Consider the following 13,031-nt stretch of genomic DNA (forward strand, 5'->3'; position numbering starts at 1 on the left):
ATCTGGTCTGGTATAGTCTCAGAGGTGGTCCTGTCACTGGTCGCGTCTGCTCTAGTCTCTGTGGAGGGTTCCAGTCCGGAAGGGTTCAGCCTACGAGCGGACAAGAGCGCTTCTCCTTGCTTTAGTCCCAGTCCATCACTCATCACCAATTAACCTAGATGTGTTCAGTTGCCCACATGAGGAATCGAACCCGTGACCTTCTTATTGCTGGGCGACAATGCTAACCACTTTCACCTCAAGTCAAGTCACAAATTAACCTAGACATATTCAATTGCAAACAGTAAGATTTTATATTTGTGGCAAACTAAGAGTACACTGCAAAATAACAAATGATGATGATGAAATGAAATGACAGCTTCCTCTTTCCTCTTATAATAATTAGCATCAGGGGCTTTGGTGATGTCTGTGAGGGATACACATTTACAGACCATGCAAAAGTATTAAGCCTAACATTTGATATTGGCCATACAGTTAAGATCCATCCATCTCGCTTGTCAGCTGACTGTGGCAGGGAGGAAGTCAGGGCTTGACGCTAACTTTTTTTTTGTCTGACTCTTGGCGTTGGGTTTCTGGCCTACAGCTGAACCAGACGCACAAGTTTCTGTAGCCGCAGCATCATGAAGGAAGGGAAAGAAGCGGACTCCCTTCCCCGCTTCCATGACGGAGAAACGCTGAAAGACTTACCTACGACATGATTTAGCTGCTCCTGACTCCATTACACCTGACCGCCGCCGTCTTCTTCTTATTGTGTTTTAGCGGACAACGAAGCGCATGCGTCACAATGCGCATGCGCGGATTGAAAACACGCAACTGTTGAAACTTACTTGATATTTCTACGTTCATGTGCAATGACTATGAAACCTTTGCATATTATGAATATTATATATCATGAACATACATATTAAACGTAGTCTTCCCACACAGTTCATTTATTACATTAATAAGATATATAGACTTACTTGAATAATTCCATTTCTTATCTATACTTACAATTAGAAAGTAAAGCTTGTGACAGTTAACCTATTAACTATTACTACACCACAAAATCTTTTTTTTTTTTCAGTGTACTCACTTTACCCTTTGTGCTGTGGCCCAGGATGAGCCTCGAAGGAACCCTCTTTCTGTTTCACTTGATGTGACCCAAATTGTTTGGGGCAGTCATGGCACCGCTGCCTGTGATGGAAGTCTTTTGCTGGGCAGTGAGTCAGAAAGCTTGAGCAGAAAACATTTACACACTGGGAGGTACAACATACAAAGGGACAAGATACACAAAGACAAAATGTCCTGTTAACTGTTTCTTTCAACAGTCCAAGAGGTTTGGAACAGTTTAAAGGTGGTAGAGTCAGACACAGGATTCACATCAAAGTTACTCCACAGGGAATACACTGAAAACACTTGTACATTCACAGGACACTTAGTGCTTAAAAGAGCCCTTCAATAGAGGTAAGAGGAAGTATTCACTTTCTTGAAATCCTCTTAACGGAGACACTGTGGTAAACAGCCCTGAGGAGAGAAGACTGTGGTTCCTGTCTTCTTTTAGATGACAGATGAGAAAAAGAACAACAGAAACAAGTTAGATAGATAGACAGAAAGCAAAATCATGGCATTGATCAGATTTTACTGATAGAATAATTAAATAAATAAATAAATTGCATGAATGAAAAGAAGTCGGTTTCTTTTGGTTTTACTGTTACTGGTAAGAAATGGTTGCAGGATTTATGCTCATAACTAATAAAAATTGATTAATCATACAAACTAACAAACAAAAGGGATAAGAAATATTTCCACAAGTGCATTGCTAAAAATTTGCCACGCCTCATTGACCTATTAAGTTTTTACAGCAAATGTGTTTGTAAACACTGCCAGCCATAGACCATCATTAGCATTTGTTGAAAATATGCTCGGCCAACCAGATAAATTCAAGTCCAGCATCCAATCTCTTTAGCTGTAATAAATATAGCAGTGACAAAATAAATTACAGAAGGCATGAAAGTAAATTTGTAGTCTGTTGACTTTATACTAATGAATGAAGGAGGGTGAAAGCATGTGTCAAAAGATTTGTTTGTGCGCCTCAGGGTGCCTTACAATATGCCAAGTAGCAAGCTGAGGTAAGTAACCAGACAGGAGGGTTGTGTGTTTATCATCAAAAACCCTCGATTGATCTGAACCGCAAGTCAGTTATCAAACACTGGATCATGGCTGGGAATTATCCTCCTACCTAACCTTTTTTATTTCTTCTCCTCATCGCCTTCATTGTGACTTTTATGCAGTATTTGTCAAGTCAAATCAGTTGGGAAGGGAAAGAAACAGAAGACCGCTGTGTATTTTACCTTCACAGAAACATGTGAACATATTACAATTAGACTTTTAAAGACAGTACTAAACTAATGGTAACTCATTGGCAAGCTCCAATCCAGTTGTAATTCTAGAAAAATGGCCTGCTGTAGCTTTTTTTTTTTTTTTGCTTTTTTGCGGGTCGTTTCATCATGGTTTGAAACCAAGAAACCATGCTTGAAATGAAATGATTAAGAGCCAAAAATAAACAATGCTTTTTATTACCAAACTAAAGGCTAAAAATGGCAAATTACAATTTTTTTATTTCTCATTTGGCAGCTACACTAGGTCATCTAAGGTAATGATAGTTAGACAGAGAAGCATAGAGTCTGATTTGTGCTAAAAAAAAATCAATATAGAACTAAAAAAAAAGAAACATGAAATTGAACCATTTTTATTGTTAACCGATTTGATTTTCTTGCTTAACATTTTGGAACAAAAGTTGATAGACCAAGTGATTTAATTTTTGTTTGTGAATAAAACAAAACAAACAAACAAACAACAACAACAACAACAACAACAAAAAACACGCTAACAAACAAAAAATTGGTATAAATGGTCATTAATTATTTTTTGTTTCAATAACAAAATAATGATAAAAATAACAAGCCAAGTTTATTGATTTTTAATTTTCTTTATTTTAACACCAAAATAGATTTTCTTCTGAAATTTTTGAAACAACAAATACCAGATGTTTAAGCAACAAATGCATTATGGATGATACTGACACCACCCGCTACAAACTACAAATTAGAGCATATCTAAATTGATCTCTCGTATAGATCGACAGACTGATAAAGACGGTTCTTGTTGAACATATGCAATGATCTGATGCAAACAATGCTCTCCGGTGTCAGCCAAACATTCAGGCTGAAATATAGAAGACAACTATGAACAAGAACCTAAAGAATACATGTTGCATTGTACAAACAAAATAATTAAACTTTTAATTCTAATCCAGGAAATTGTATTTTACCTCTAAACTTTGTCAGAGCCTTTTAAACTTTAATATTGTGAATTACACTCTGGCCCTGTTGCAATCATGTAATTGGCAGAGTAATGGTGAGACGTAAATCTGAGCATAGTTATCAAGAGAGATAGTTACCTGTCTCTGAATTAAACTCGGAAATCGGCTTCTTAACAGTCTTCTCGGTCTGCTGAGATCATGACCAGTTTAAAAGAGACGTAGTCTATTAAACCCTAACTCCTTTCCACACTGGCAGCTCAAATTTAGCCTATTAAAATACACCGCAACCCATCAATAACTAATTGCATCTACATTACAAGGAAACTAAGATAAAGGTACAGTGTTAGAAACTTTAGCATTTCATACATACAGTCAGAGTATGACTCCCATTCGAACTGCTTTAACAAAACAATAAGGTAAACATCTTTCTGAAACAGAACTGCTTCTTTTTCTCTGATGAACAGATATATCCATCAGGTAGCCACATAGATACGACATTACACACAGAGACCTACTGCAATACAAACCTAATGTAATGCAAAAGGCAGGATGGAATACTCTCTGAACCGCTGCTTTATACACACAGCTGTTACAGTAATATCATACATCTGTTTTTCACACGTCATCCTTTCTCAACATATTACCTTACAGGGAAACCAGAACAAGTTAAGAATTCAACAAATATGGTCACAGTTTCTGCCATGGACAGACGACCTGTCCAGGGTGTACCCTGCCCTCGTTCAGTGTGAGCTGGGATTGGCTCCAGCACTCCCTTGTGACCCGGAAAAGCATAAGCGGTAGAAGATGAATGAATGAATGGATTAATGGTCACAGAGTCTCCTTGGTTTTGGAATAAACCCGATGTCCCAATCCCTTCAAGATGAATACAGAAAACTGACATGGGCTATGTAAATTCTGGTTGTGTGGTGATGAGGACAAGTTTTCCCAGTGTCTCATTTTAGTTGGAAATAAATATACATAAGAAAGTTTTAGAAAACAGTGCACTAAAAACTCTCAGATTTCATCAAAGATTTCATTTTTCTGTTTGACATTATTTAAAGTCAGATCAGTAGTCCGACCTCTTTACCCCCTTTGACAGTGTTGCTAATGTTGCTTAATGAAATATGTTGACAAAAGCACAGAGCTCATTAGCATCACATTGAGGGAGGAGGTGTGAGAGAAAACCCAGGAACTACATGACTTCCCACAGTTACTGTTGGCATGCTGAAAATATCTGAAATTCTCTGTTCAACATCTGGTTGTGGGTTAATATTGTAATAATGGCAATTGTTTGACACCAATATGTCAAGTAAAGAAGAGAAGATGGCAGAAAAGAAAAGAACAAGAGTCACCCCTAAATACCCTCTAAATAAAGTACCCTTGACAACTGTGTATACAGTATGTGTGTGTGTGTGTATAATAAAGGCGGCATGTGTCCTGAGGTTGTGATTCCTTTACCTTTTTGTCACAGTGAAGGTGACATAGACAGTAAAGGAGAGTGAAACTACTCAGATCTGACTCCAAAGAGGAAGAAGGCTTAATAAAAGCTCCACTATCCCAGTGTGCGTTTTTCTAGAAAATAAACCAATAAGATGTTATGTTTCCTGTGGCTTGGATGTTTGTGACGGTTACAGAAGGCTTTCTGGTTGTCAACTGTAACTCAAACCTTCAGACATAATGGTAAGACTTAATGGTAGTTGGACCTGGATGATTAGAAAAATACAAAAAATACATAAAAAAAAAAGAAAAAATACATTCATAGTAAATAAAAAAAAACAAAACAAAACAAAAAAAACCCACGTATTCATCCTTAACAAAAAAAAAAAAAAAAATATGAAGTACTTAACAACTAGCTTGTGATGCTTTTCAGCAGTGTGATAATTGTTTTTTCACACATCATTGTGGTGATGCTATTGGCAGAGCTGACATCCAGAATGACGGATCGTCGCTGCTCAATGACTCTAAAGAAGAGGAAGAAGTTCAATAACAAGAGAGTGCAAGTTCAAAGAGAGAAAACAAACAAAACCAAAAGTCTAAAAACTGCTAGGAAAGTAAGGGAGATGTATCTCAGTTCACAAAAGATGTACTCTGCAGTTTGGGACACTGTCAGCACTTGTGGATTAAAGCAGAAAAAGTAAAGCACTCCTTTCATGTAGTGAGTGATATTTTTTTTTTTTACCTATACAAAGATCAAGGTATTAGCATGTAGATGCATTCATCATCAGATGAGACCAGCATTGTCTTCGTGTGGGCCTGAAAGGTTGTTGGTGAGCAACAGCTGGTGTCTGATGTGACATTAAATAGCCCCGTTCCACATGATGATCTTCTATGCTCTCTTCCTTTAATCTTTTACTCAAATCCTGGTTAAATGAATATCAAATATATAAAAAAGACAGGCATCACTAAGTAATCTCATACTTAGGTGATATGATTTGACATCACAGCTTTGAGTTGCTTGCTACTCACTAATAGACTGTCTATTTCTGGTCACAATACATTGGAATTTCACAGCGTGAGACTAAAAAATAGATTACTATTGCAGAGTAAAGATGGAAAATGTAGGGAAGTGACAGAAGGAAAATGAGACTCACGCATACACAATAAAGGTGCCAAAGCTTATTTATGCTCTATCAGAAAAACACAAGCAGTGGGAAGGAAAGCCTGGTCATTGCTTTTCTCTTTGTGACAAATTCCGGCGTCACACAGTAGTGAAAAACATAGACGAAAATATAGGCTCTTCTACTAATGTTTAGGTTTATACATCGATGCATGTGGTAACATGTCCAACCTCTTCACCAGAAAAGGAAATTTTCACTCTGTGGATGTGATAACAAGAATATAGGGATTAGAGATTAGAGAGGAAGGTTAAAAGCAATTTAACTGAGCACACTGAATGTATGCAATGGCACACCTCTGCACAGGCACTCCAGCAAATATCAAAATAATCAAGGGATCCAGTGGAATTCTGAATATAAAATGTCTTCTTATCCTATAAATCATATGTTACCTGCATCAATATGCCGAATAAAAAAGGTCAAGAAAAATCAAATCATCAGCGAATGCAGACTGCATGGCTGAACCAAAGGAGGATAGAGCCAGGAGTGACGAAAGGTGTAACTGTGAAGAATGTTAACTGTGAGAGGAGAGATTCATTTAATCTATTATAATGTACTTCACTAAACTGACTAAACGTCATCTCACAAATCTGTTATTCCATAAATTGGCTCTGACCGTTCTAATTGTGCTAGCATGAACAGATAACAGATTAGCTCTGTGCTAGAATTCTGTTAAAGGTTAAAAAGCAAAGTAAAGAAAGGGTCTGAGTGTAAAATGAGTGAGCAGCCGCTTCACAAAATGGTTTTGAAAGTGGGAGAAGATTTATCTCATTTTCAGTGACTCAGCTGACAGATCAATGATTGTGGCTCAGCAAATGTGCATGTCATTGTGTAGACTGTAATGAATTGATTTTAGATTGATGATAGTAAACCTACAATCCTATAGCTATATGTATTGTAAGCACAATGTCAGAAACGTTTGAGACGTCATGTGTGCTCCAGTTTAATAGTATATTTATTATTGGTAATGAATATTTCATGACCAAATACTGAAAATACAATAATTTGACAAATGTGCATCACTGAGATACTGAAGACCTAAAATGTGGATCAAAACTACAAAAAAGGTTACAACACACTGTATAGAGATTCAACTTTAAACATATAGGCATTAATTAACGTAGAATTAGACAGCTGTTTTATGTTAAGTAATTTCTTCTTTTTTATTGCACTATATAACACAAAATAAAAACTGTGTCATTTCTCTTATGCGTTATCTATTTTCAACAGTTGCAGGTCTAAGAATATTTGAGGAGGGATTTATGCTAACACACAAATGAAACTAAATAATCATTAGCAATTACCTCCTATAGTGGAGGTAATGAATTCCTTTTATCTGCGAGTCGCTATCTGTGGGAAAAAAAATATGAAATTTGAGAAATAAGAGCCCAAACGACATCTTCCACCAAATAAGGACATTTCACCAGGAAGGTGGTAGTGGGGTTGTTATGGGAAATTATGTTCTGTCAAACTAGTAGATTTGTTTTGCCATTTTATTCAAGCAAATGACACATTGTGAACACACCATGGCAGCTTAGTGTTCTATGTTTGGCAAACAATCAAAACTATCAAAAATCATGAATACCTCCAGTCTCTGAAAACTAAAAGTGCAAAAAAATAAGTCACTGCTACAACATTTTCCACTTGACACACTTGAGGTGTCAATCAGATTAGAAAATATTTGGCTTTACATGTTTTGCTATTATTTTTTCCCTTTGAGAACACTTTCATCTGTTTGTTGATGCAAGGAAGCCAGTAGTAGTTTGAGCTAGTTTGAGATTAAGGTTTGCACCAATATTTTTTCATTGGTTCAGCAAGTAAGTCACTCTTTTCCATATCACTCTCAGACATCGGGCCTGCAATATTACACAATGGGTCATATGTATGTGACTTTCATATTTGCTGAGTGAAAATAAAACAGTCAAGAAAAACTGTTAGGTCCATGTCATGGGTGCTCTTTGTATGACTCACAAAACACAAAAACTGGAAAGGACCAGAAAAGCAATCAATGCTGATTTTCACAACAGCTTCTCTGCTATTTTGTGTCGCTTCTTAGCTTTCTGCTGAAAAATGCTATCCTATTGATACTAGGCACCTCACAGTTATAATGCGAGCTTCAATCTGCCAATCATAAACTTTTTATATTATATAACTATATTAGTGGATTTTAAGAGCAGAAATCAGAATCTGATGGGTTTATTCAATGGCAACAATGATAAATATCGAGGCAGGCACTGGCACAGATAGAGCCAACGTAGTCATTCAATCTAATGTAAAGCAGAATGGAAGATGCTTGAGGAGGTGGTGTCCTGGCTACAAGTACAGTTATCCTGTTTATTTCTAAACAGGATTTAAAATTATTTATGTTTAACTGGTTCAGCTCTTTCAGCTAGTGCTATGGCAGCACAAGTTGGAAGTAAAAAAAAAAAAATCATTACAAGAAAGGTTAAGCGCAATGCCTTTGACATCCTTTGAAACCATAGTCTTATATCTTTTTTTTAATTTTACTTCCAATGTGCCGTTAGACAAAAAGCGTGTCCAAGAGAGGATAAGATGAAACACTCTATTTCCGTGTCCTCTAATCTTGGACAGAGGCCAGCGCTGATTGGATAATAAAGATAGTCCAAGGGAACAGGCCACTTTGCCAAGAAGGCTTTTCAGAGAGAATGAAGAAGGTGGACATTCATTGTCATAAAGCAGGACATGGGTCACTGGGATGTTTTCCTTTATTTTTTCATTCGTCTTTTTTTACAATGTGTGTAAATTTGTACTTTTATCTCAGCAGCTCTGACTGGTTAGTTTCAGACTTTCAGAGTCAGAACAACTGACTTTGCAACCTGCAAAGTCTTAATTTCTCTGGTGTTCACCACAGCTTAAGAAGAAAGATGCTGCCACTGAAAAGTCTTTGTTATAGGATTAAATTACATGTTTGTGGGTTTCCTCATTAGTCTCTTGTGTTTTCTCTGTCCACCCTCCAATAGCAAACAAGTCATTTAAAAATGAAATAAATGAGAACTTCAGCAATCCCTCCCAAAGGATGTGCTTCTAATTGTTACTAGAAAAATTAATATCAATTTCAGGCCCTTACAAACTAATTAAAAAGCTTCTTTGTTCTCTCACCCCAGGTCTGCAGATTAAAACAACAGATGGATAGAGAGAAAACAGACGGACAAAGAGATCAGGAGGAGATAAAGCCCCCTTCTTTTATTCTGCTTTGTGAGCCTTTCTCAGGGTCTAAAAGCTTTGTCCTGTGAGAGAAACTGGTGCAAGGGATGGCTGAGAAGAAAAAAAGAAAGGATAAAAGAACAGAAGCCTCTGGAAAGATTAATTTATAGAATAAATTCAATATTTAGAAACTGCATTGAACGCAGACTCTTGTAGTGCTCACTCTTGTGTAGTATTAAGTATTAATATGGCTGCAATCAAGGAGTGGATAAGTCGGTTTTCAATCTGATAAACTGGAGGTTTTCCTCTCAGTCTCTCAACATTTTTGCATGGCAGGATTTTTATTTTGTATGATCCTTTGCGGATACTGTAAAAACCCTGAAAATCCTGTGGAAACTGAAAGTTGTGAGGAGTAAGATATACACAAGATCAAATGATCACATTTGTATACCTGCCATCAAAAACACACCTATAACATTTTACAGTCAGCATTAATATCAAGAGTATTACACCAGACAAGCTCTCATACATGAATGCCATGTTATTTGTGTCAAGCGGCTCACACATTGCCATTTCTGCAACATTGCTCTTCTGGCAACGCGTTCTTAAATCAATATATTCTTTCAGTCATCCAGTTGCAAAATCAAACTGGCTTAAGGCAATGGCGTAATCAATAAATTATCTTCCAGTTCCTTGGATCAAATGACTGTTTAAACAGATTCCTTCAAGCATGGTCAGAACAGACACCGAGAAATACAAAGTCAACTTGAAGCCAATACAGTTTTGTTGTAGCATTCAAAGCCTCCCATTCAATTTGAAGCAAACTGAATTGATCTTTGCTTATATAAAATATATAATATAAATTAGCAATATCTTTTACATTACCTGCAGTTTTTCCTGCCAGTTCTTCCCCTGCAATCAATAGTTCAGTGACCTTTGATTTGATAGGGAAAAAGACTGTTTCAACTGTTTCTTATTGAGATTCAAAAGCAAACTCCAAGACATCAACAAGTATACCAAAATGTATCCTTGTTTTGATTCAATTTATGAATAAGATCAACACCAATAATGATTTTATGCACTTCAAGCTATGCTATGCTGAAATAAAATCATCAGAGTCAGAGTTCAGAGTCCACTGCTTTCTAATTCACTAAAATATAAATACTGTACTGTACGCGCAGGAATCAATACAAGCCAATACACCATCCAACACTGAAAGAGAGCGTGTATGTCAAAAATTTCATAGCCTGATCAAGGTCAGAGAGAAGGAGTTGTCCTTGCCAACCAAGCAACCAATGAGGGTCTTTATTTGTGAAAAACTATAAAGCCAAGAAGGGTCAGTTTAATAATGGAGGAAGCCTGTAAAGGTTGTGTTTATTTGGTGGGTGGTTTTGCCATTACAAGATTTATAAAAATAAAAGATTTGCTAAACTTACAACTGTGCAAGGTAATCCAGCTGAAGACTGACACTGAAGGAAGAGATGACTTTGTGCAATTGAATGTGTGTGCTCATGTCTGCATGCCAGAAGGAAGGTTATATTCTTCCTTTTGAAACTTTGATATCAGCTGCACTTAAATGTCCAGACAGATAGTAAAGTCGCTTCTGAGAAAATAATCAACTCAGCTGCTGACAGACAAGACTGAGGTTTTAATTTAATTCAACAACAATGAGAAATTCAAATATGTTAGAAACAGTGTGTTGCCTGCTGAATAAGGACAGGTTGGTATCTTTAACCACTTTTATACATCTTTCATAAAGTGACATCCATAAGTACAGGGGTTAGTGTAACATGGAGTCATATCAGTCTTTTTTTTTTTATATGCAACTTTATTTCTGCTCTTTGTGAGAACTCGTCTAGACTGATTAGTTTTATAGGGCAGAATATTTACTACTATCAATTCATTTGCAAATATCCTTTGCACTGATTCTTTGAATTGTGAAATACCTGCCGAAGAATTCTGTTTAAAATGACTAACAGCATTGCGATGACCATTATTTTACAAAAAAAAGGTGATAAACCAGATTACTTTCCACCTGTCTGTCTGGCTTCAGCTTTCGGTTCTTCAGTTGTAATAATCTGCAGTGCATCCCAAATTAACATAATGCTAATCATTCGCAGAAAAACACCATGCCAATGTCTGGAAAGACTGATTCTTTGGAAAAGATGCATCGCCCCATTAGCTGCTGCAGTTTTGCAGAGGCACTATGGTTGATCAGAGCCTTTCCTGATGCAGGCTCTTTATTTCCTCCAGAGATCGAGCAGAGCTGGAGGGCTGGGCTCCAAACACACTACAGATACCCAACCCACTGAAAATAACTCACCTCTTCTTTCAACACTGTTGCCAATCTCTACATTACTAAACAAAGAGATGACTAAAGAGACCTACCATCCTCTTCACATCTTTGCTATGCACACATTTTTTCATTGTGTGTTTTACCTCACATTTTCAGGCCAGATCAGTTTGTTTTTGTTTTTGTTTTTTTCAACCAGGGTGAGAAGCACAGCAAAATCACAGCTTCATTTGGGACTGAGCTTGTTTGTCGTTGACTTTGGCTGTGCTCAAAAATTGTAGTGGGCTACAAATCAACTGCCTCTTGGTTTTCCCTGCTACCGCATTCTACCAAACACACATTCACACGTCACCATAATCAAATGCCTTTTTTTTCCAGATGTCTGGCATCTTGGTTTGATTAGAATTTAATTGACTTCATCTCCCCTGAGCAGTTTGCATACTCCATTCTCAATGCCTTATTGCTTTTTTTCTTTTTTTCTTCCCAGTAGTCCTCCATGTTGCTGATTGCTGATTGTGTATGTGATGGGGAATTGTGATGTGGGTGAGAGCTTTTATTGCCTGTGCTTGCTTTGCATGATACAGATAGGCCATTGGACATAATAATAATATTAATGGGCTTTGAGCTTGAGCCTCTGTTGAACCAGTGCAGAAAATAACATGTCTAATGGAACTTCCATTTCTTCTTGTCTCATTTAATAATTTCTTCAGTCTGATATAAAAACCGGAAGTCTCTTGCTATTTAAATATATTTGTTTTCTTTACATTGTTGTGTTTAGTTTGGTCACTTAAGTAATTCCTAATGGAAAAGATTAACAATCTTGACATTATCATAAAAAAAATAATAATAAAAAAAAAAAAAAACACGAGCAAAAAGAGAATCTGACCCACTGGAAATAATTTGGGAAATAAACCAATGTCCCAGAGATTGCGTTGAGTAGATTGATGAACTAAGGTTGCTGGTATTTCTATTAAAAATATTAAAATGTTGGCAATTAAATATCTTCTGAAGCAGGCTTCCAGTCCGATAATGTTAAAATCTTACCCATACGGCATGAAATATAGAGCAATGCTAACCCTAAATCTAACCGGTCGTTTTTGTGCCTGGGCCGTTTGCCCCTTAACAGTTAAACAATGTGTTAATTATTACCACTGTGATGGTTAAGGTCTGGTTCACCTGTTGCTGGTCTGCCTGGGATCCTGTTAAAGTTGATGATGCCAAACAATTGCAGTAATGTGGCGGGCGTGGACAAGAACTGAACATTAATTGATTCGTTGTGCTCGCGTGATTATACCGCTTATTGATACAGCTCTGGCTTGACGATAACATTTTCAATAAGGAAGCACAAACTGTACCTCAATAGCCTTGGACAAATACCACAGTCAGGCATGTCTTTCTCCCACCACTATTTCTATAGATATACATTTCTGCGCACTGTGTTCCCTGCAGTTGTGTCTCAGTGCCAGTTCAACTCTCCTGTGCGCCTCTGGACCAGCTGTGATAGTGGGACACTGTCTGCCATTTGTAATCCCCCGTTTAACTGCGTTCACTAGATAATGCCTTACAATCACAACCTCTCAAATCTGTTGAGCATGCTTTCCTGACAGCTCAACTCTTATCTGCTCCCAAGGACTTTTTCTACCCTCTTGTCTCTCAG

This window comes from Echeneis naucrates, chromosome 10 (assembly GCF_900963305.1).
Source record: "Echeneis naucrates chromosome 10, fEcheNa1.1, whole genome shotgun sequence".
NCBI classification, from domain to species: domain Eukaryota; kingdom Metazoa; phylum Chordata; class Actinopteri; order Carangiformes; family Echeneidae; genus Echeneis; species Echeneis naucrates.